Source organism: Callorhinus ursinus, unplaced genomic scaffold (assembly GCF_003265705.2).
Source record: "Callorhinus ursinus isolate GAN/ISIS: 27379988/994484 unplaced genomic scaffold, GSC_fseal_2.0 scaffold5, whole genome shotgun sequence".
Lineage (NCBI taxonomy): Eukaryota > Metazoa > Chordata > Mammalia > Carnivora > Otariidae > Callorhinus > Callorhinus ursinus.
This window is the reverse complement of record NW_027397067.1, coordinates 22,554,037-22,577,144: the sequence shown is the minus strand read 5'-3', so window position 1 is coordinate 22,577,144 and position 23,108 is coordinate 22,554,037. Positions and strand designations below refer to the sequence as shown.

Sequence of the window (23,108 nt, the reverse complement as noted above, 5' to 3'; positions counted from 1 at the left end):
ACAAGGTCATTATTCACTTCCTTGGACTTTGTTCAACTTTTTCATATTCGAAATGAGGGATTTAAAGGAGATCACTAAGTCCACTATCAATTGAAAAGGCTAAATTGGGTGCCTAACTTTTTATTGCTAATCTCCTGATTTGGCTGGAGGTATTGGAGTGGAGAGAATCCTATACTGTTTGTGCCAGGCACGAAAGAGACAGTGATAGCACATGGTATAAATCTGCATTATCTGCCTGGTAGTGAAATATCTCCAGGGCAAAAGGTTGATGACTCTCTTTATCATGTTCTCTCATGTATTTTTCTCCCTGAGTTTTTCAAGAGTAAGGACTATATTGTATTTTTGTCTTCAACTCAATTCAGTTAGAGTCATTTATTGGGTGCCTAAAATGTATAAGGCACTTGTTAGCCACTGTGGGGTAAAGATAAATGAGACACAAATTCTCCCAATAGTGGAAGATAAGATACAGTTACAAATATCCAAAATATAAGAAAGAGTATGATGAATGCTCCAAGTAAAATTTGTCCTGAAGGGATAAGAAAAGCACTAATTGAGACTCTGTACAAATGAGCCTTCAAAATGGGTAGAATCTGCGTAAGATGAGACATAGTGGGCATGGCATATAGGCAGGAATAGTCTAGACAGAGAGAAGGGTCCAGAAATTGGCAAGGCCATATTTGTGGTCGGGACTGGTTAAAGCAGGGATTTCAGGATTGGATGCAGCATGAGATAGAAGTGAAAAGAAATTGGAGCTGGATTGTGGAGGGCTTTGAATGCCAAGTTAAGAACTTTAAGCTTTATGACGAGTTATGAGACCAGAACTTGCTTGAAGAGGCAGTCAGGACATGGAGTTGGAGAGAAAATAGGAATGGGAGACTGTGTCAGCAAGTGACTTCAGTGGTTTATTCAGAGGGGTTACAGCCCTGAATTATAACCATGGTGGCAGAAAGAGGATATGGATGTCAGAGAAACTCTAGGATGAATCACTTATTTATCCATTTCACTTTTATTAAACACCTGATCTGACCAGGTACCTGCTTCATATAGGGAACTCAAAGAGAAATCAGAGGACCCCTGATAGGAGGTGAGGGGGAAGATAATTTAGTCACTGCTTTCAATTTTGAAGGTTACTTGTAATGGTGGTGAGAACCATGTGGCAAGTGAGGAAACCAGAGAAGTTGAGGATAATAATGCCATTAACAGAGATAGTCAACACTGGAGAAGAGGCCAATTTAAGGGGAGAGGATGAGATAATCTTGGAGTGGAATCCAGCATGTAAATCTCAGTAAGTGAATGAATACATGCCTAAGAATGAAAGAATGCATTAACGCATGAAGGAATGGATGGAGGCATGGGAACTTTGCCACCCTCCATGAGCCAGGTACCTACATACTCTGTCATCAGTCGTGCTTTATGATTAAATCTCTCTGAGCACAGCAGTCTCTCAGCATTCTGAAACATTTTTATAATGAAGGGCAAAGGGAGAAGGAAAGCAAGATTAGGAGCTCAGTGTTAACTCTATACACCTATATCTCAAAATTCAGAATGATAGGATTGGCTGCCAAAATGTCAAAATTTGCAAACAAATACTCACTTTGTGTTTTTATAATGTCTTCCAACATTTTTCCAATGTTTAAATCATAGTTCAGTTGCTTTGCTACTTGTTCTTTTTTTCAGTATTTTGGCTTTTTTCAAAAAGTCTGATCTTCTGATGTTATACCAATTCTCTCTACATTTGTGTATGAGTGCGTATGTGAGAGAGAGAGAGACTTCATATGGACTGCTTTTTTTAACTGCTTGATTCATTATCAGAGCAAGTTCTCCATAAAATGCTTGTTAAATCATATTTGTCTTGTTATGTCAGTCTGTAATTTTCATAATCATCAACGTAGACTTTCCATCAAGAGTCTTAGAGGTGAAGAATGAAGCTTCCAACCATGTCCTACCACCCGGACCTCTACTGAGTCAAATCTAAGGATTCGAAGATTAAAAAGGATTGAGCTGAACAATGACCACAGACACAGGGTGTCATTCACCTTTGGGAGCTCAAGATCCCAGAACAGCACACGTTGTCCAACTGTACCCTCAGAAGACTTTTTAAGTCAAGGAGCAAGCCTGAGCCCTCCACCATCAGTCTTTGAACATCACATCCTGCCCTCACTGTGGGTTTTGAGGCCCTTTCCCATGGAACAGCTCAGGCCTCGAAGTTGCTGTGAGGCATCGGTGGAACCAGGGTCAGTGCACTGACCAACCTGACTGGAAGTCAAGCTGAGAGGCTTTGAAGAGTGGCAGAGTATCTGAGAGCATAAAACTCATGTCCAGATGGCCTTGTCCAAAGATTATGGTGTTTCCCCCCATAATTTAGTTTTAAATAGGGGAGCTTTAGCATTATATCATCTAAACATCTATCCCAGAGAGAAGCTGAAGATGAGGTTTCTGCACTGGATGATAGGTGGCTCTGAGGAGTGATCTTGTCATGGCTTGTTCCCCTGGGAACAGGATTCCCTGGCCACCTGCATGGTAAATAAAGGTGCTTGTCCTAGGAGAAAAGGACAACAGGGAAGAGATGTCTGTGGACCCTTACTCTCATGGTTGTGAAATTGGAGAGTTATTACCCTGCCCCTACCTGGTTCTGGCTTGGGTCTGTGAGACTGAATTTCAGAGCATTAGGGTCTGGGCCTTCTGTTTATGTGGCATTGATTGTGCAGGAACGACGGTGGGGAATCTATAGCTACACAGTCTGTGGCTATGTGGCCAGTTGGTGTCCAGTGTCCTTTGAATCTCAGTTCTGACATATTTTGTTGAACACAAAGTTTTGACCTATCATGAACATACAAGGGATTCCCAGAGAACATTCTAGTAGATGAACACCATTACTTTCATAGAGGGGCAGCCTGGCATGGAAATAGAAATTAGAAAAGTCTCTAGCACACAGTAGGTTTGCGAGTAAGCAATACCTAGATTCTAGCTCCGTCTGCCACCAAATTATCAATGTGTTACAGAATAAGTCATGTGACCTCTCTGGGTTTCCATCTCTACCTTCATAAAATGAAATGGTTGGAGGAGTTTTTCAAAGTATGCTTCACAGATAACCTGCATCAAAAGTTTCACAATGCTTGTTATAATGCAGAGTTCTGGCCTTTACTCTGATAGGCAGATCAGAGCCTCTAGAAGTGGGCTGGGAGACTGAATTTTTACTGGCTCCCCAGGCCTTTCTTGATGCACACAGTACATCAAGAACCACTGGACAGGATGATCTCTAAGTTTCCTGTACTAACATAATTATAGGGCAGAATTGACCTGAGACAAAAATAGAAAAGTCTCTTTGGACAGATTTTGGTTCTCCCCACTCCCTCTGGGGCGTTACCCCTATGACAATTCCGGCTTCCTTTCCCCTCTGCTCCTCCCCTGCAACTCTTCGCTCACACTTGCACCATCTAAGCTCAGCCTCTTGGAGCTTGGTCTCCTCTTTTCCTGCCCTCACCGAACCTAATCAGCCTTTGCTACATGTGTTTCCTCCAACTCTCTGCATCTGTCAGGGTATGCAGGGATCAGCTTGCTAAAAGCATTTTGGAAAGCACTAAATGTTGTGCAGATAAAAGGTGCTCATCCAGTAGCCTTACCCAGGCCAGAAGGCCCATGGGGAGAGGGTGAGCTGAGGGTGCTCCTCAAGCTGGAATCCTAACCCATTACCATCAAAATGCCAGTATTCTAGTGCCAGTGGCTCATCCAGGCAAATGAGTCCTCAGGGAAATTTCAGACCCATTTAGAGGTGGGGAGGGCGACATTGTGGCAGATGCATAGGGCAACTACTTTTTGGAAGACATGACTCTTGGAGGTTTTTAGAATCTCATCAGTAGGCGGGTGCTCCTGCATAAGATCGATTCTCCTTATAAGAAGTGCACATAATTTATCTACATGGCTTGAGAGAGAGGAGATTCAGGTAAAATATCTTAAACCCGCAGAGAAACTCAAAATACTTGGAGATCAATCCAAATTTTCAACCACTCCTCCCAAATGTCTCAGCTTTGATGCATGTAAAAATGTAAGGATTAAGCATCATAACCAAATACAATTTTCACGTATCCAATTCTTATGTGTTGTCTAATTCTTTTCAGGGTCTTTGAGCCTACAAGTACCATGCACTAGAGACTAATTTCTCCTTGTTTCATAAAGATAAGAGACTCGATCATAAGAGAGATGTTCACTCTGGAATTCTTCCGTGAGACTCTCAATTAAGTTGCCTGTAGCATTCAGTACAACCCTAATGGTTGAAGAGAAATCAGAGGATCCCAGTGAGATGCCATGGTCTGAATGCTATTTCCTTTTTATTTAATATACAAACATGAGTATATGATTTTCTTAAAGTATGGACCAAGGCAGTTTGGTGAGTGGTGTGGATGGGCTTGGAACTCACCAGTTGCACCTTTCTTGGAAAGGCCTACTGGGACAACCCTGCCGGTAAGGTCTATGAGTGACAGGAGCATGAGCAGGTAATCACAGGTCTGGAAATGCTTCTATTTCACCAAATAAATATATTGCATAAATAACAATAACAGCTGCAACCTAATAGTACTGTATGAGCAATAGGTAACATTTATTGAGTGCTTCCTGTGAACCAGGATATGAACTAGGCTTTTCATATATCTAACCTCATTTAATTTTATTTAACAGTGGACACTATTATTATTTTCATTTGTGCAAATGGAGAAGTTAAAATTTAGAAAAGTTAATAGCATCTAAAATCACCCGGTTATCGAGTGGTGGAGGCAGACCTCAAGCCTAGAGTCTGCTCTCTTAAAATAGTAGGAATTACAGGCAATGAACATTTGAAAAACTAACCCAAAGCCCACTATTCAGAAGGAACTGTTTGTAACATCGCTCTTCATAGCTTTCCAGGTTTTCCCCTGTGAATGTTACATATAAAATTTATTATATATACAGATCTCTCCCTCTTCTATAACCTGTTTTCTTTTTTTTTCATTTCCCAATCTATAACCTAGAAATATTGCTCCGCAATCAGAGTTTTCATGACAGAGAGGTAACAGTCTGCTCGCTCCAGGTCCTCCAAGTGTTGGCAGCAGAAAAGTGCTTACCCAGCACGATGCCCACAGAGCGCACAAGGCGATGGTTTTATAAAATGCAAAGCTGGGCACCCAAGTAGATATCAAGACCGCAAAGTCCAACAGCTTTGAAACCTACTCCAGCACATTCTCACATTCCTATATTTTACAGACAAGGGTAATGAGCCCAAGAATTACCGCCCTCCAGCTTCAGGGTAGTGAAAAATGAAGGGTTGTTTTCCGAGTAATGTGATGCCAGACAGCTGGCTCACCAGTCAACAGTGCCAGGCCTTCTCTGAAGGCCAGTGTGGGCCCCCGGCTCCTTCTCACCACCCAATGTCACAGAGCACCCCATACCAGGGAAATCTGTCCTTCTGCAGGATGTATAACTGTAGGAGGAAAGCAGGTTTTACTGGCTTGTGGTTTCCGAGGCTCTAAGAATGTTGAATACAGCCTGTGCATTGGCCGCTGAAGAACCCGAGAGAAACCACGAGGTTGGGAGTGATTAGTTCCTGTTGTTCCCCATCTTCCACCAATATCGGTACCTGTCTCTTGATAAATAGACACATGAACACACTCCAAACACCAGCTCCTTGACAGCAAGCAATAAAAATGTGCCTTGACCCACTGAAATAAATTGCACCGAATGGAGTTATTGTTTCCATTTATTATTTATTAGTCATGTCCCATGGAGTGACTGGTGAAATAATTTTTTTCCATTGGAAAATGAATGTATGACCTGTGAAGAATAACTTCACAATCAGATGTAATAACAATCACGGACAACTGTTCTCCCTGGCTTGGACCAAATCTAATGTTCTCTGTCCCAAGCAAAAATTCCTTTGCAGATTAATGTATCTCTTTGGCCACTTGATCTTTTCTCAATTCATATCTCAAGTTGTCTCTCCCTCCTGTTCCTTCCCTTTCTGGCCACCACACCAAGTTCTCCAATAGTCCCTTCCAGATGCCACAGTTAAAGAAATAGTACTGAGGCTGAGAGGTTTGAAAGGAGCCCAATGGTCCAGGAATGGATTTTGAATTAATTCAAAAGAATGGTTACTTCAACACAATATTTTATCTGGAATAGGAAGAAATGTGTCACTTACTGACATGAGCAGTTTCTTCAGTCACTGTCACATTAAGATGTCTGAAGATCATATTGAAAATTTGATTCATTTGTCTCACTCCCAAAGATGACCTAGAAGAAGTTGGAATCATTGGCATTTATTGTCTTTTAGCATATACTTGATAATCTGGTAGATATAAGTAGCAATAGTAAAGATTAATCGACTGGCAAACACTGTTACTAAACTATTCTTTTAGTCATAGAAGGAAGTGCACTGGGGAAGTACTTGTAAGTTTTTCAAGCTTTTTTGCCATTCAGATAACACATGCAATACCATCTGCCTTATTGTATTTTATAATTATCAGAATCAAGAGTACCTTAGAATTGTAGGTGTTGGTTAAGTGGTGGCCTCCCCCATGAGTGTGGTAGAATAATGCTGAGTTGCCTTCTAAGGTACATAGTGCTTCTATTGACCTCAAACCTCAGTAATACACAGTGTTTAGCCAGAGTGTTAAATGATTGTCAACCCCCTGCTTAATCATGTCAGTGGCTTCCTTTGGCCATGAAGCTAAAGTGCAAATTCGAGCATGGTTAAAAAATTCATCTCAATCTGGCCCAGGTCATCCCTCCTGCTACTTCCCCTCACTCTTTACTCCCCAGCCATACTGTGAACTACCATGGGTAGCTCTTCTATCCATGTTTGTAATTATACCTAGGTCTGAGTGCAGACTAGCCCCTCCACCTGAACCCCCAGTCTACCTTTCCTTAGGTCTTCATTTAGAAGTCACTTCTTATCAGATGATTTTCCAGACTATACTAGTAGATAACCATCAGGTGCTCCGTTGGCACCCTGAGACTCTGTCACTTGTAGTTACTAGAGTACCTGTCACTGGGCCACCTTTCCTCCTTCTCAGGCTACCTCCCTCTATAGCTATTTCTCTTTTCCATGCTTAGCTCCACTGCTGTTCATCTTCTGCAACCCTGGACCATTCTTCCCTATGACAGGATGCCTTTCCCTTGCATTGGCACTAGAAGCGAGGGACCACTAGGTAGGGCATAATTCTTTATTCCCCACTAAACTACCATAAAAAGTGTGTGAGTATCTGAATTTACTGAGGATTTGCAGGGGCGTTAGAGATTTACATCATGGGGGCGCCTGGGTGGCTCAGTCGTTAAGCATCTGCCTTCAGCTCAGGTCATGATCCCAGGGTCCTGGGATGGAGCTCCACATCGGGCTCCCTGCTCCACGGGAAGCCTGCTTCTCCCTCTCCCACCCCCTGCTGTGTTCCTTCTCTCTGTGTGTCTTTCTCTGTCAAATAAATAAGTAAAAATCTTTAAAAAATAATTAAAAATATATATAAAAGAAATTTACATCATGGCCATAGAAACCACCTGTGGAATGAAACATTAAACATCCCTGGCACCCATCCCCCTGCTGGGAACTTCTCACTTTTCTTGGCAATTCCAGCCTCCTTCCATGGAGTTGTCTGGTTTCTTTCTTTTTTTAAAAAGATGTATTTGTTTGTTTGTCAGAGAGAGAGCGTGAGCACGCAGCACATACATGAGCAGGGGCAGCAGCAGGCAGAGGGAGGGGGAGAGGGAGAAGCAGGCCCCCCACCGAGCAGGAAGCCTGCTGCAGGACTCGATCCCAGGACCCTGGGATCCTGACCTGAGCCAAAGGCAGACGCTTAATCGACTCAGCCACCCGGGTGTCCTGGAGTTGTCTGCTTTCTGTCACCCTACCCTCTCCACATTGTCCTTCTTTCCCCTTTGAAATCCCTCTTTTCTTCTTCTCTTCCCTTCCCTTTCCCCTTCCTCCCTCCTTCTCTTCTCTTTTCTCCTCTCCTCTCTCCTCTCTCTCCCCTCCCCTCCCCTCCCCTCTCCTCTCCTCTTTCTACCTTCCTTCCTCCTTCTATCCTTTCCTTTCCTTTCCCTTCTTTTCTTTCCTTTATGACTTGCTAGCCCGTGTGATCCTTTCCATCTACAAGTCATGGTTCCATCTACTCAAAACTCAACATCTCAGCAGTCAAGTCCTTATTGGCCCCTGATAGGCCTGTAAAAACCTATAAGGTCACTTCTCAACCTCCTCTTCCACCACTCTCTGAGACGTTTCCTCCACTCTGCTCATCCAGGACTCCTTGCTACTCTCAGGAGATACAGGCACGCTCCCATCTTAGGTCTCTGTCCTGGCTGCTGCCTCCACCCAGAACACTGTTTCCCAAATGGTCACGTAGCTAATTTCCTCACCCTCTTCCAGCACTTCACCCTCTAAATAATTGTCTATGGTCATCTGTCTCCTCTCACCAGACTGAAAGCTCCATTGGAGCAAGTCTCTTGGGTTTTGTTTACTGATGGATACCAAGAGTCAAGAGAGTCTAGCACATAGAAGGATCTCAGTAAATATGTGTTAAATGAAAAGTCTCCTGCTAACTCATACCCCTTTCCTCTTCTCACCTTCAAGGTATTTTTTCTAAACAAAGATAGTTACCACCCTAAATGATTTAGGAAATAACTTTTGTATTTTTTATATTCCATTCTATTGAATTTGCTTATTTTCTTATTTATAAGTACCACTACCCTTACATTCTTTGAGGGTGGGGACCTACACATCTTACTAATGCTGAGAGCATCTTAATAACGCTTGGTTGGTTTATAACAGATCCTCCTTAAATAATTGTTGAATAAATAAATGAAAGTAATGCCTGATCATTGTACATGGCTTTATTTATATACGGAGTACTTTAATTCTTCCATTGGGTGGTATTATCACTCCCATTTTAGAACTAAGCTCAGTGAATTTCAAAAACTAGTCCAAGGTCATGCAGTAAGGAGCAAACTGAAATTGAGCTTTCTACCTCTGACTTCCATGTTTTGTTTTGTTTTTTTCCATTACACTGCATTGCTTCCCCATTCCCAGATCCCTTAAGTTCCTGGGCCTCTAACTATATTTGTTACTATATTCAAATAATGTCAGGAGGAGTGGTTTGTTACGTCCATTAGAGTGAACATCAGAAACCTTTTCTTTCCCCTAGGAACCATAAATGGGCATAGCAGACAACCCATGTAACCATGTCTCCTACAGCAGGTGTGCATGAGGCAGCCCCTCAGCTGGGGTGATATGAATTATCCTAGAGCTAATTCCCTTCCCCAAGGGTGAAGTTGTGATCCCTAAACTTCCTATCTCATGAACTTTTACTCTTGGCTAGTATCCAGCAACTCCTCATCAAAAGTTCACTGTATGTGGGAGTGGTGTGCATCAGCAGGAACTAGCACATTAGCAAAAATTAATTTTATCTAAGCAAAAGTCACCTTACCTTATCTTTGTGTGTGTGTGTGTGTGTGTGTGTGATTTCTCACTTTTCCTACTTTTAAACCATATCTAGTTCTGCAAATGCCTCTTTCTGTAAACCCATCCATTTTATTCTAATATTTCTTTGGCTTTCACTTTCCCACAGGTACAGGTTAAAAGAAAATTTTCAGATTTTCTCATTTATTTACATTGTGCAGATCAACATATTACTTTTTCATGATATTTTGGTATCCAAATGACTATGCCCTAGACTGCATACCAACCCAATGGCAGAGTTAGAATTCCAGAACATAAGTCCTCTGAACGTTCGACTGTGAGTCCTTAAGAAACAAGCTTTTGGAATGTCAGCTCTAAAGGAGTTGGCTTCTGCTTGGAGACTTTCCCCATACTGTCCACTACTGCCAAATGTATGTTCTGTTTCCCTGGCTTGAAGTAGGAATCAGAGCAGAAATGTTCATTTCTAAGATAAGGACAGAGATTTAAAACGTGGCTTTCATTATAGAATTGACAATTACTTGTACTGCTCATATTAGCAATTTTTTCTTTGGCACGTGCCACTCACGTGTAAGTACTGTGGCTACTAAAGGAGTTCACAAAATCTTTTGTGTGTGTCTCCTTGAAAGACCCTATGCGGAGAGGTAAATTACACCCTGCAGATTAGTGCTGAGCAGTTGATTCTCCAAAGCATACTTAGGTATGCAGGGCATTGTGATCCTAGGATTTTATTGATCACTGAAAGTTTCCTATGTTCTTCAACCTGGATCAGTTGTGGAAAACGGTAGCAAAAGCCTTCTCAATTGCTGTGAGTGTTTCAGAAATTTAAGCTTGCTTGCCTCTGTATGAGCACAAGGTTATATCCCAAGCTAATGTCTCTGTAGATGTTGATGGGACTAGGCAAGGGAATGGGATGTCTCAAATGGGATAGGGTGAGAAGTGGCACAGGAAGTAGCAAAGAAGAAGAATAGAAAGGAAAGTCCTGAGGGGCGTCTGGGTGGCTCAGTTGGTTAAGCGGCTGCCTTTGGCTCAGGTCATGGTCCCAATGTCCTGAGATTGAGCCCCGCATCGGGCTCCCTGCTCTGCAGGAAGCCTGCTTCTCCCTCTCCCACTCTCCCTGCTTGTGTTCCCTCTCTCGCTGTGTCTCTCTCTGTCAAATAAATAAATAAAATCTTAAAAAAAAAAAAAAAAAGAAAGGAAAGTCCTGAGATGCTGTCCGTCAAGGGCATGGGCTGATGACATGGCTCCCGGGGTGGGACCAGCAAATCTTTAGTCTGCAAAGAGAAGGCTTCCCACACCAGCCCCATTCCTGTGCTCATGCCATTCATTCTGCGTCTACCATGAATTGCTGCAGACCCACATATTGTAAAATTATAGTGAGTTTATCATGTAGACATAGTTTGAACTCTTTTACTGTACCTTCTGATAACCTCTGATATACCTCCTAATCAAAATAAACCTCATGGATACGTTGGGATGCATATAGGTGCTTTTTAAACGAAAAGTGAATTTTAGGGGCACCTGGGTGGCTCAGTCATTGAGCGTCTGCCTTCGGCTCAGGTCATCATCCCAGGGTCCTGGGATCGAGCCCCGCATCGGGCTCCCTGCTCCGCGGGAAGCCTGCTTCTCCCTCTCCCACTCCCCCTGCTTGTGTTCCCTCTCTTCACTGTGTCTCTGTCAAATAAATAAAATCTTTAAAAATAAAAAAATATATGTATATATATAAAAGAAAAGTGAATTTTAAAATCTTGAGTTAAATAGCATAGTGGAGCTTGGATATTCTTGCCACGTGTTAATTATACCTCATGCTGAATGGGCATTGGAAGATAGCTTGCCAGATTACATACAGATGCATGAAATATCTCATGGGGCCAACAGTAATTATTCTTCTGAAGACTCTTGGTTTCTATTTTATTTCTCAAGATGGATCTATAAATCTGATAGCAATTGTATTACATCAAGTGTATGAAGCTGTTAAATACATATAAGGAAAAGACAGGATGTTTAAAATGTCATGTCAAAATAAATAACTGGGTGCTTCACAGCAAAGACAACTTTACATCAGCATGGATACCAACACATGGAAGCAATTAATAGAAATATTTTCAGTGAGAAATAGAAACATATCTATGGCCATTACTGAAATGCATTAAACAAGATGAACTTTTTGGAGAAAGTGAAAAAATAATATTTGCTAAAAAAATAAAAGCTTTTGGCTGTCATACAGTAATGTGTAATACTAGTGTTTCGGAGGTTCCCAGTCCTTCAATCCTCTTTATTCATGAATGCTTTGGAAGCAGCAGATTTTGATTCAAATCACCTTAAATTCAAGGACTGCGTTAGTGTCTATTGGCCTCCTTGGGGGATTTTCCTAGAATGATTGTGTTGTCTGGAATTTTATTTATTTGTTTTCAAAATGAAGAGAAAATAATTCAGAGCTGGATATGGATCACACTGTGTATATGCCTGTTAAGAAATTATTTACTGAAAAATTATTCATCCTCCAAAAAAAGCAAAATTACCCCCAACCCCATTTTTCTTACTCCTCAAGCCCCAAATGACCTAAGCTTAAAGATACTTGAAAAATAAAGGTCTCCAGAGGATATTCAACGTGTGGAATGAATTAACAGGAACCACAATGGCACTAAAGTTAATAATTATATAGTAAAAGAATGAAAAATTGGCATGCTTCTGAAGTTAACATAACAAATAGGGAACATGTAAGGAGCACGCTTTGCCAAGTTTAAGACGAGCTCAAAAACAGGAACTTTGAACTAGGATTGTACCTATTTTTTATGTTAGTTTACTCAAAGTTGATTTTTTATTTTTAAGGGGCAAAGGTCTAAAAATATATATTTTGCAAGGGAAAAAATCTGTTGGATATTAAATGGCTCTTAGAAAATAATATATTTATGATTCAAGTGTAAATGAGTCAGAAACATATGGATTAGATTTCCCTTAAATCTGTTCAAATATTAAAAGCAAGGGGGAAGGCACTTGGCAAATGTATTGGAAGTTTTTCAAAACTGTGATGTCTAAATGTATACTTTGAAAGTGTTATGAAATCTGGATTCTCCCTAGACTCAGTGATTAGCTTAAGCGGGTAGATCCTATAGTCACAGAAGGTTAATTTAAATAATTTCTTTGACAGTGGAAGCTTATACCTTCATGTAAGAATCATTTATCAACACTCAACTGGAAACTCTGGAAAGAGATTCATCTGCAAAGCAAAATATTAAAAATCTCATATCTAAGTAGACTGAGCAAGGACAGTTTTAGACATTAAATTCTGAATGTCTGATTTTGCATTGATCTTTTTAAAATCTGATATGATTTCCGACTTTTGATAGGTCTGTTCCACTAACAGGTTGTGTTGTACTCTGCAATCACTCAGGGCTATATCCAAATATTTACTAACCTCTAACTCATGGACACCATATTCAGAAGAGATAATGGTGTCCCAGTGCATACCTGCTGTTGTCGGCCTTAATAAGAACTATATTTTTAGAAGAGTGAGTTCGATAAAGGTAAATGTAGTATCCTTTGAAACTCTGGAAATAAAGTTGTGTGGAAGCTGTCAGTTTCCTGTGGTTAGGGCCTCAAATCAGCATGGCCAGGACAGGATTTGGACCAGCAAGCCGAGCCCCTGATTCATGTTCTGGATTGCACTCAAACCCCATCCGTTGTCCATAAATTCCTGCCCCTCATCACAAGGTGGTCCAGACAAGACTGTGTGAAGGGGTCAGTGCACATTCATCCCCATTGCCAGAAAAATGAATCAAGATTTATGGGCCACAACCACAATATGAAGGACAGATTATTATTTATGTAATAAGTCCATGATTATCTGTTTTGGCCTTCATTTCACTACAAGATCTTTTAACCTATTTCTTGATGACGTTGGCATTATTAGGAATTCTTTCCCAATCAACTCACTTTTATTTTATCTGGCATGAAACAATAAGGCTTATGAGAGTTTTCAGTATATCATGGCTACATATGCATTTGTTTTTTTTTCTCATCATTGCAGAAACTGTCAAGAGTTGGGCTCTTGTCCAACTTTCAAGAAAATATGTATATCTCTGTATGTGTATAAATATGAGGATCCTAACATTTTCTTTTGAAGCACTTATGGATATTTGGATTGCTCTGATTTATTTTTAGGCTTTTCCTTTTCACTGGAAGAAATTTGCCCTGAGGAAATTTTGCTCTATACTTTTCTCACGATAGGTGAGAAAGCAAGTCTTTTAAAACTAGTGGTGAAATGTCCTCTCAAAAACACAGAAAAAAAATGTATAAAAAAATTTGGAAGTGAAGTGACCAATATTAGAGTGCACAAAAACAGCTTTTTAAAGTAAAACTGTCCCTTGACATTTAATGGTGACTCCAAATAGAAAAAAAAGTAGCATAAGAAAACTTTCCTTTGAGAAACTATTGCCTATTTTTTTTTTGTAGGGGGATGATCAGTTTCTAGGATTTAAAATTTGACTTTAGAAAATGGGTATAAAGTTAGTTATACAAGAGGAGTAAGTTCCAGAGGTCTGCTATACAGCATAGTACCTATAGTTAATATATTATAATATTAATAATAATTATAATAATAAGGTATTGTGTACTTAAGAATTTCTTAAGAGATGTAGACCTAAACGTTAAGTGTTCTTACCACCAAAAACTAAACCAAACCAAACCAAAACAACCCCAGCAAAGGGACCCAGGGAAACTTTTGGAGATGATGGTTATGTTTATTACCTGGACTGTGGTGATGGTAACACAAATATATTCATCTTTCCAAACTCACCAAATTGTATACATTAATTATGTACGGTTTTCTGTAGACCATTTATACCTCAATAAAGCTAGAGAAAAAAAGAAAATGAGAAAAAACGTTTTTAGAAATAGATCTCAAAATAAAACAGAAGGTAGTTTAAAATGATACACATCATGCAAAATATCCAGTCCCATCATAGGTGTCATCTATTAGTTTTAATATATATCAGACACTGCAGTAACTGTTTACTTCACAGATTATTTCTATGAAGTATGTGGGCAATTCACTTAAATTGTCTCCACCTCAGTTTCTTGATTTGAACTGGACAGTAATAGTACCCATCTTTTAAAGCTATTTTAAGGATTAAATGATCAAAAGGATTAAATGATGAAACTGTGACACGGTGTCCATCACCCAGGAAATACTCAACAAATGGGAAGTATTGCTATCACTATAATTTCTCTGTTAAGGGAAGGCTGGCAATCAAGACTTGGAGATGTTACGGTCATAGACAGACTCAGATCTAACTCCAGAGTCTGTGCTCTTAAACTGCTAAGTTATGCTGTCTCCCTGTTGTGCATGCAAATGTATCAGTCCAGAAATTTTCTTCTTCTTCTTTTTTTTTTTTTTTGCCTCCTAGTTAATGTCTTCTGGGTCTCATTTACACAGAATCAAGAAAATCTTTTTTGGTCATATTTCTAAGAACATGTGTTTGTTCTGTACCCTTGTTCCAAAGATAAATATTCTAAAACTGGTGAGTCCTTATAATTATTTCACCCAAATAAGATTCTATGTAAGTTGAAAATATTTCCAGGTAAATGCACAGCTCAACATTTTAAGGTTGTACCATGGAGATCATGTTCTGCACCAGTGCAGATTTCAATGAAGTGGACCATGCAGTTTTATAATCATGCATATATCTGATTTACCTGAAACCTCATTTAGTCTCTGTGGAAGCAGCAAATAACATCTGGCTTTACTTTGAAAGTCCACAAAAGGGTCTTGTTTGTGAGTCCACCATACAACGTCATCCTAGCCATAGCGATGCATTCAAGAGGAAGCTTAAGAGTGTCCTTCCATGGAAAGTTTGAGCGGCTCTAATATTCATTTTGTGAAGACGCCTTTAGAGAAGGAGGTACAGCTCTTCCAGTTTGGAAAAGAAATGTCAACTTCAGAAAGGCACAGCGTTTTGACTACATCCTTGATTTGCTCTAGTGATCATAGTTCTCCAGTGGGTTTAAGAACAGTGTTGGTATTTTATTGTTTGCTTCCATGTGGTTCTGGCTGCTATGGGAACCACAACTTTGGTGTTCTAATGGTCAGCACGTCTGACTCACTTTGGGGAAAGGTACAGTAACGCTATGGCACACTTTCAGGAAAAAGCATGGAAAGCAAAACAGAATCCATGACCCCCTTAAAATAAAGGGACACTGTCTGACATCCAAATCAGGTTAAACCTGAGGGCCTGGCTTGGCAGTATGAAAAAGGAGCTCAAAGGTAGTGTTTCTGGGAGTCCACACTCTCTTTTGAGTGATGGTTTCTCTATTCACACCATCAACCTCTTAACTACATTTTTAAACGCATAATAAAACAGGCCATGACCCTAGACCAGAGTTCTCAGCACTTCACTTATGTCATTTAGCACTGCATCTTGAAAATAACTGAGAAAAGAGTGTGGATTATTCCATAATTGATTCAACTAAATTCCTTCCAGGGAGTTCAGCAGTGGCTCTTTGGTGACCTGGCACACCCCAACTTGTCTCCAGAGTTGGCTTCTGCCCTAGTTCAACCTTGTACCTCTCTAGGAACAACACACAAGCCATTACATTGGCTTTTCCAGAAGACCTGGGAGAAGATCTGTTCCTTTTCAACCTCTTTTTCATAATGTCACTATTTACTCAAGTCACTGGAAACACAATTCTTTTTTTTTTTTTTAAGATTTTATGTATTTATTTGAGAGAGAGCGAGGGCACGAGCCGCAGGAAGGGGCAGAGGGAGAGGGAGAAGCAGGCTGCCTGCTGAGCAGAGTCTAAGCCTCAACCCGGGGCTTGATCCCAGGACCCTGAGATCACAACCTGAGCTGAAGGCAGACGCTTAAACTACTGAACCACCTAGGTGCCCCGGAAACAATTCTTGAACATGAGCTCTCCCATTTTTAGATAATAGGGAAAAGAAATGATAGCTGAGATACCATTAAAATTTCCTGGTCTCGTGAGTAATAGTGTCCCATGGTAAGAGAAAATGTAGAGGCAAGATTTTCAAAGACTTCATAATACAAGGATAAAATGGAAAAGTAGACAACATAGAATATGTCCGTACAAAGATGGTCTATCAATAAAGAGAAAAAAAAGAAATGGCTTTTAAATATATCAGAAAAAAGAAAAAGATCAAGACTGATCTGCCCCTGCACTATGTTCAAGTAAGCCCAGGGTCATTAACTAACTACTGGGAGTGTCAACTAAGACCTCTTTCCCCACCAGGGGACGCAAGGCAGTAAACCAGGCCCTTTATGAAGTCATCTGGTAGCAAGAGTCTAACTCCGTGACATTTCAAAAGCCAAGAAAGTAGTTCCAAGAGGAAGCTGTCTCCCCAATAAATGAGTGAAGATGGAGAAGTCATTATGACTTGAAGACAGAGAGAATGAACTCCTTTTCAAATCAGTGTTTAATGAGAAACTCTAGACCAGTTGAGCACTCAGGGATCAGGGAATGTTTGTATCAACTCTCACCTGAAAGTAAAGGGATGCTGGGCGACTACAGAGTGGAAATGTCTTTCTAACATAAGCAATTCTCAGAAATGGCTAAATGACTTCTATTTATTTATTTATTAATTTTGGAGAACTTGGAAGCCCCTAGGAAAGACTGAGTAAAAACAAGTATGGTCTCAAAATTTAAACAATGGTTTGAATTATTTCCAAAATGTCAAGACCTCATCTTTCTATGGATCTGTGATGAACTGGGCAATGTGTAGGGTTCAGAGGTGTCTGTGGGTTTTTTTTTGACAGAGCATAGGAGCTTTCTTTCTAACTGGATGAAAATTAAAAAATAAAAACTGATAAATTTTAAACGAGGCGATTCCTGTCTTGTAGGGGATTCCTTACTTCCTGTCAACAGGTTCCTTACTTCCTCTCAGAGAAGTTGAAAATGCTCCATACTCTTCTTAAGAGATCTTCCCCTCATGCACCCTTGACAAATGTCTGTTTCCACAGAGCATTTTCTCTACCTGAGATTTCCTTCCTCTGCCCACCTGCCAAATTTCTTCCATCTCTCTCAAGACTCAGGGGCCTAGTCCCTGGATCTGTGAAGGAGTGGGATGAGAAGAAGAGGCGGTGTGATCAGGGAGAGGTAACAAGAACACAGTGATCTCAGAGACTTCAAAGACTTCAGGGGCTTGGTTCTTTTGATTTATGTGTGGAATTTAAGAAACAAAACAGATGAACAAGGGGAAAGGAAGGGAAAATAAAATAAGATGAAAATCGAGGGGGAGGCAAACCAAAAGAGATGCTTAACTCTAGGAAACAAACTCAGGGTTGCTGGAGGGAAGGGGGTGGGAGGGATGGGGTAACTGGGGGGATGGGCATTAAGGAGCGCCCTTGATGGAATGAGCACCGGGTGTTATATGCAATTGATGAGTCACTAAATTCTACCTCTGAAACTAAGAAAAAAATAAATAATAAAATAAATAAAATAAAAATCTCACTGCTGCTCTACACAAATGTGAGGGAAGGGGGAGAATTTCCAACTTCAGATGCAGGCCTTACAAGGCTGCAAAATAATAACTGTTAACTGTATTTAATACTTCCCCAGTATGATAGCTGTCCCCCGTATGGAGACAGACTTGGAGCTTGGGGTGATTCTCAAAGCAGGCTGAACAAATTCTCATATTATCAGCCCCCCCGAAAGTTTTCCCAAATGGAATAGTTAACCACTGCAGTTCCCATTCCACACTGAAAAGATTCAAGAAGACCAGAGCACCTAAAGGTTTATCTATTTCACTTGAGTCCTGTTCAAAAAGGTAGTAAAAGAGGAGAGAGGGATTACATATACAAGTATGTATATGTAATGAGAGCATGCTGTGGAAAACAGTGGGCAGTTCCTCAAGAGATTAAAATTAGAATTACAATATGATCCAGCCCTTTTACTCCTAGGGATATATCCATAAGAATTGAAAATAGAGATTCAAATACTTACACACAAATGTTCACAGCAGCACTGTTTACAACAGCTAAAGGTGGAAACAACCTGAATGTTTATCAGTGGATGAATAGATAAAAAAATGTGGCACATCCATAGAATGGAATATTATTCGGCCATAAAAAGGAATAAAGTACTAATACATGCTGTAGTGTGGATGAACCTTGAAAACATTATGCACAGTGAAAGAAGCCGAGCACAAAAGGTCACATATTAGGTGACTCCATTTATATGAAGTGTCCCAAACAGGCAAATCCAGAGACAATAAGCAGGCTAATAGTTGCCTAGGGTCTAGAAGGAAGGGGCATGGGGAGGGACTGCTTCATGCATATGGGATTTTACTGGGGCGCGATAATGTTTTGGAACTAGATAGAGGTGATGGTTTCACAGCACTCTGAATATACCAAAAGCAATGTACACTTCAAGATGGTTATTTTTGTGTTATGCGAATTTCATTGAATTTCACATCAATGAAAACACACAAATGTGCACATACACATCCATAAGCACGTAAGGGTTACACGGGCCCTAAAACACACAGGACAACCAGAAGTGCATGGTGTTGCAGCCGTCCCAACAAAGCAAGGAAAACTACTCTCTCTCAGAGTTTTCAACAACTTTATTTAAATCAAACTTGGTTTTCATTACATTTGGATTGTTTCTCTCATCCCGATTTTCATTACAGGAAACTATTTGAGGCCAATCCTCAAATCTAGTCTTCGGCTTGGTTTCTCCTGGTAGAGTTAACAGAATAGTTTAATATCTATTTTTTTTTCTTTTCACAATTTTGCTGTCCTTACAAGGAGGCAAATAAATTCATCCCCATCCCCACTGATATTTCACACTATTTTTTCTAATAGAGCTTTAAATAGCCTAGTATGTTCTGTAATTCCCATCAGAATCTCAATCACATCAGAATCTCAATCACAAACAAATTCATCTGCAAATAAATTGAAACTGATTTAACCCATCAGGGAGGCTAAAGTGCACCCATAGTTCGTTGACAGGTTTCTCTGGGCTAAACAATAGAAATTAATCTGTAGTTGCCAAGCACCAAAGGGTGAGCAGTCCCTCAAGGTCACTGTGAAGAACATTGCTGGCTTTGAGCTTCGAAGAATTAAAAGACTTCCTTCCTGACAAGAGTGGATGTGGTAGAGGTGTCATTCAGGAAGACGATAGGGTTACCAGCCTGGAGGTAAAAAAGTCATTTGGAGCACAGTGTCTTTTGTGTCTGGGCTTATGTTTAGAGAAGGTCAGGCGAAGGGCAGCAGAATGACATGTCAGCTTCCGGCCCAAAGGGCTTCCTCTCGTGCTATTTGAAATCCAACAACTTGTACACTTGCAAGTATTGGGTCCCTTTGCTGTCGAATTTCTCATCCTAGTAGCTTTTCCTGTTCTTTCAGGCTGATGTAACTGTCACACCTAAGTAGAAACAAGAGCCTTTCATTGTACCCAAACACATTGACAAGACAGCAATTAAGCCTTTGCCGTTGACATAATTTCGGTCTATGACATAAGAAATCATACCAGTTAGGCCTAAAAAATCACTTTAAAAAGAACTCAAATCTCAGTGCAATGCAAGCCGAAGATCAATGTCAGTCTCGCTCTGATCTCGTATTCGACGAGCTGTAGTAGCATTTTAGTAGCATTTGAAAAGAAATATTAGCCCAATCACTTAGTATGTCATCTGCATAATTTCTAATACTGATATAGAGTCACTGAGTATATTATGCACAGTGAACTTCCCGTGATGCCCTGTTCTCCACTGGAGCTGGCTGGGTTCCCAGAATGCAGCACTGCTTATCATGGAGAAAAGTGCAGAAAAGTGCTTCCATCTAGGAGAATAATCATTCTAGTGACATGGTAGTTGTAAATCTGTTAAAGTTGAATTCCTTGTTGCTACGACGAAATGTAAAACTTCTTACAGAACTTTCAGCGTGGGGTCACATAATTATGAATTAGGCAATTCTGACATGCCTTATCTCACCACATTAACATATGTTATGGAGGCTAACTAGCTTTGCCACTTTAATTTTAATATTAAAATATGCCAAATATAATGTCCACTAGGAGAGGTAAAGTATTTGAGCTGCTTCATGGAGGAAATGATTCACCTGACTTTACATTTCATAAGTATTGCCACATACTTTCTCGCACTCGATTCCTATGACAACCTTGTAGGATAAATTGGACATACTTTTCTTGTCCCTATTTCATAGATGATGAAGAGAGGTAAGCGACCTTGAGACAAGCAACCTCCCTGGAAGCATACCCTGGCAAACCCAGCACCCTTCCCCCTTCCCTGATGCAGTTCTGAGCTTAAGGGCAGGATTCTTGGAAGAACTGATGAGTGATAATCAGAGTACAATGGTAGGAGACTGCTACCCTGTGTGGTCCTGGTGAGGCTCTTTTCAAGTTGATGTTTTTCCCTGAAAGAAGAGAGCCTTTCCTCTTCCCTCTTCTCTTTTCTGAATCAGTGTTGTGTATTTTGCTTTCATGTTGAACAATGATAATTGGAAATCCATTGAAAATAGTGTCATGTTTTTGAATTTATCAGTGTGGTTTCTACTAAGATGATGAGAATAAGTGTGGTTGGTAGTTCTCTGTTTGCTTTTGTTCATTTATTTCAACCAACAGGGAAAGATGAGGGGACCACCCTAGGCAGAAGCAGGGGGCTGAGTGCTATCCCAGACCCCTGGGTATCTGGATATTCTGGAGAAAATGGACAAAGAGGGTGAAGTGCATCAGATCAATACGTTTTAGACCTGAAACTCCAAAGTGCTGGTGTGACCATGGCCAGTGGCTGAGTTAGGAGGCAGAAATATTGGGTGCCGGAAACTGAGAGTTGAGACCAGCTGGTAGGAAATCTGGCACATGCCTGTTTCATCACAAAAAGCACTGGCCTGGGAGTTAAACCTTCCTTATAGTTGCAAAGCCACCAATTACTTATTACCCGATGACTCTGAGCAAGCCACTTCTTTTCCTGGCCCTGGGTGTCCTCATCAGTAACAACAGGGTTCTACAAAACCATGGTTTCCCTTCCCTTCCCTCCTATGTATATGGCAAACCATATATACAGTTGTGTTCCCTTATTTGACATATGATCTTGGGCATACTCATTTATTTAATATTGCTTAGTATTTTTTCCTCTTAATTTACTTATTACTTTACTTATTTATTTGAAATTTGAAATTTTATTGAAGTATAATGTATGGATAAAAAGGTGTACCAATCACAATTACATGTGAGATGAACTTTTACAAACAGAACACACCCTTGCCACCAGATCAAGAAGCAGAATGTCACCAGCACCCCAAAAGATCCCTCATCCCCTGTACAGTCACTATTCTATAAGGGTAACCACTATTCTGATTTCTTTTTTTTTTTTAAAGATTTTATTTATTTATTTGACAGAGAGAGACACAGTGAGAGAGGGAACACAAGCAGGGGGAGTGGGAGAGGGAGAAGCAGGCTTCCCGTGGAGCAGGGAGCCCGATGCGGGGCTCGATCCCAGGACCCTGGGATCATGACCTGAGCCGAAGGCAGATGCTCAATGACCGAGCCACCCACGTGCCCCCCCACTATTCTGATTTCTAACAGAATAGATTGATTTTGCCTGTTTTTGAGCCCTCATGTACATGGAATCATATAGTACGTACTTCTGTGGGGGGTTCTGACTTCTTTCATTCAGTATTTTGTTTGAGATTCATCTACATTGTTGTAGTCTTGATTCATTCTTCTTATTGCTGCATACATTCCACTGTATGGGCATATTTGTGTATTTATTGGCAGATAGTTGGATAATATCCAACTTGGGACCATTATAAACGGGACTGTTAAAACATTCTTCACGTGTCTTTGGTGAATATAAATACTGTTTCCATGGGATGAGCGCCTAGAAGTGGGACTGCTAAATCATAGGTAAATGTTTTCCAATGTGGTTACCAAATACATTAATTTTAAAAGAAACCTTTACATCACTAGGACAACCAGTGCCATTTATCAGAAACAGAAGACAACCATACAATTAATGCCATAAAAAGAAAGCAATGTTACCAAATAATAGCTAGATAATGTTGCTGAAGGCTCTGCACCTGAGGCCCCACTTGCTCTGGTTGCTAACATAGGCAGATATTGAAGAGGTACTAAAGATGCTCTAATGCTAAACAGAGGCTCTCTCCTCAATTAAAGGAACACCTGAAAGACTGTTGAAAAGATAATTACTTTCTTTTTTCTATTTTAGCCAACATTTGATTTTATTTTATTTCATTTTATTTTATTATTTTATTTTGATGGAGGGGAGGTGACAGGGGATGGGCTAAATGGGTGATGGGCATTAAGGAGGGCACTTGTTGGGATAAGCACTAGGTATTATATGTAAGTGATGAATCACTAAATTCTACTCCTGAAACCAATATTACACTATGTGCTAGTTAACTAAATAGAATTTAAGTAAAAACTTGAAACTAAATAAACTTTTTAAAAGACAAGATAATTACTCTCTATTATGTGCTTTGATGCCATTTAATTCTGTTTTCTACCTCAAATCATTAAGTATACCACAAGTAGTCAGTAAATGACAATTTTGGGGGAAAAAGCATGACCTGATACCAAGCTTCTAATTCTGACATTTTATAGACTAGCAGTCTATAGACTAGTAGTTGTCAATTGAGGGTGATTTTGCCTTCAGGAAATATTTGGCAATGTCTGAGAT

The 23,108-nt window shown here is 40.2% G+C and overlaps 1 long non-coding RNA gene across 1 annotated transcript; it reads right to left on the bottom strand.

Annotated features, from left to right (window-relative positions):
- Nucleotides 1-5,756: 5,756 nt before the first annotated feature.
- On the bottom strand, nt 5,757-15,461 carry LOC112823614 (uncharacterized). The gene is made up of 3 exons (XR_003208079.2): nt 15,131-15,461; nt 14,183-14,289; nt 5,757-6,261 (listed from the first exon to the last, which is right to left on the bottom strand). It is a non-coding gene; the product is annotated as an uncharacterized lncRNA (long non-coding RNA).
- Between the last annotated feature and the right edge of the window lie 7,647 nt (nt 15,462-23,108).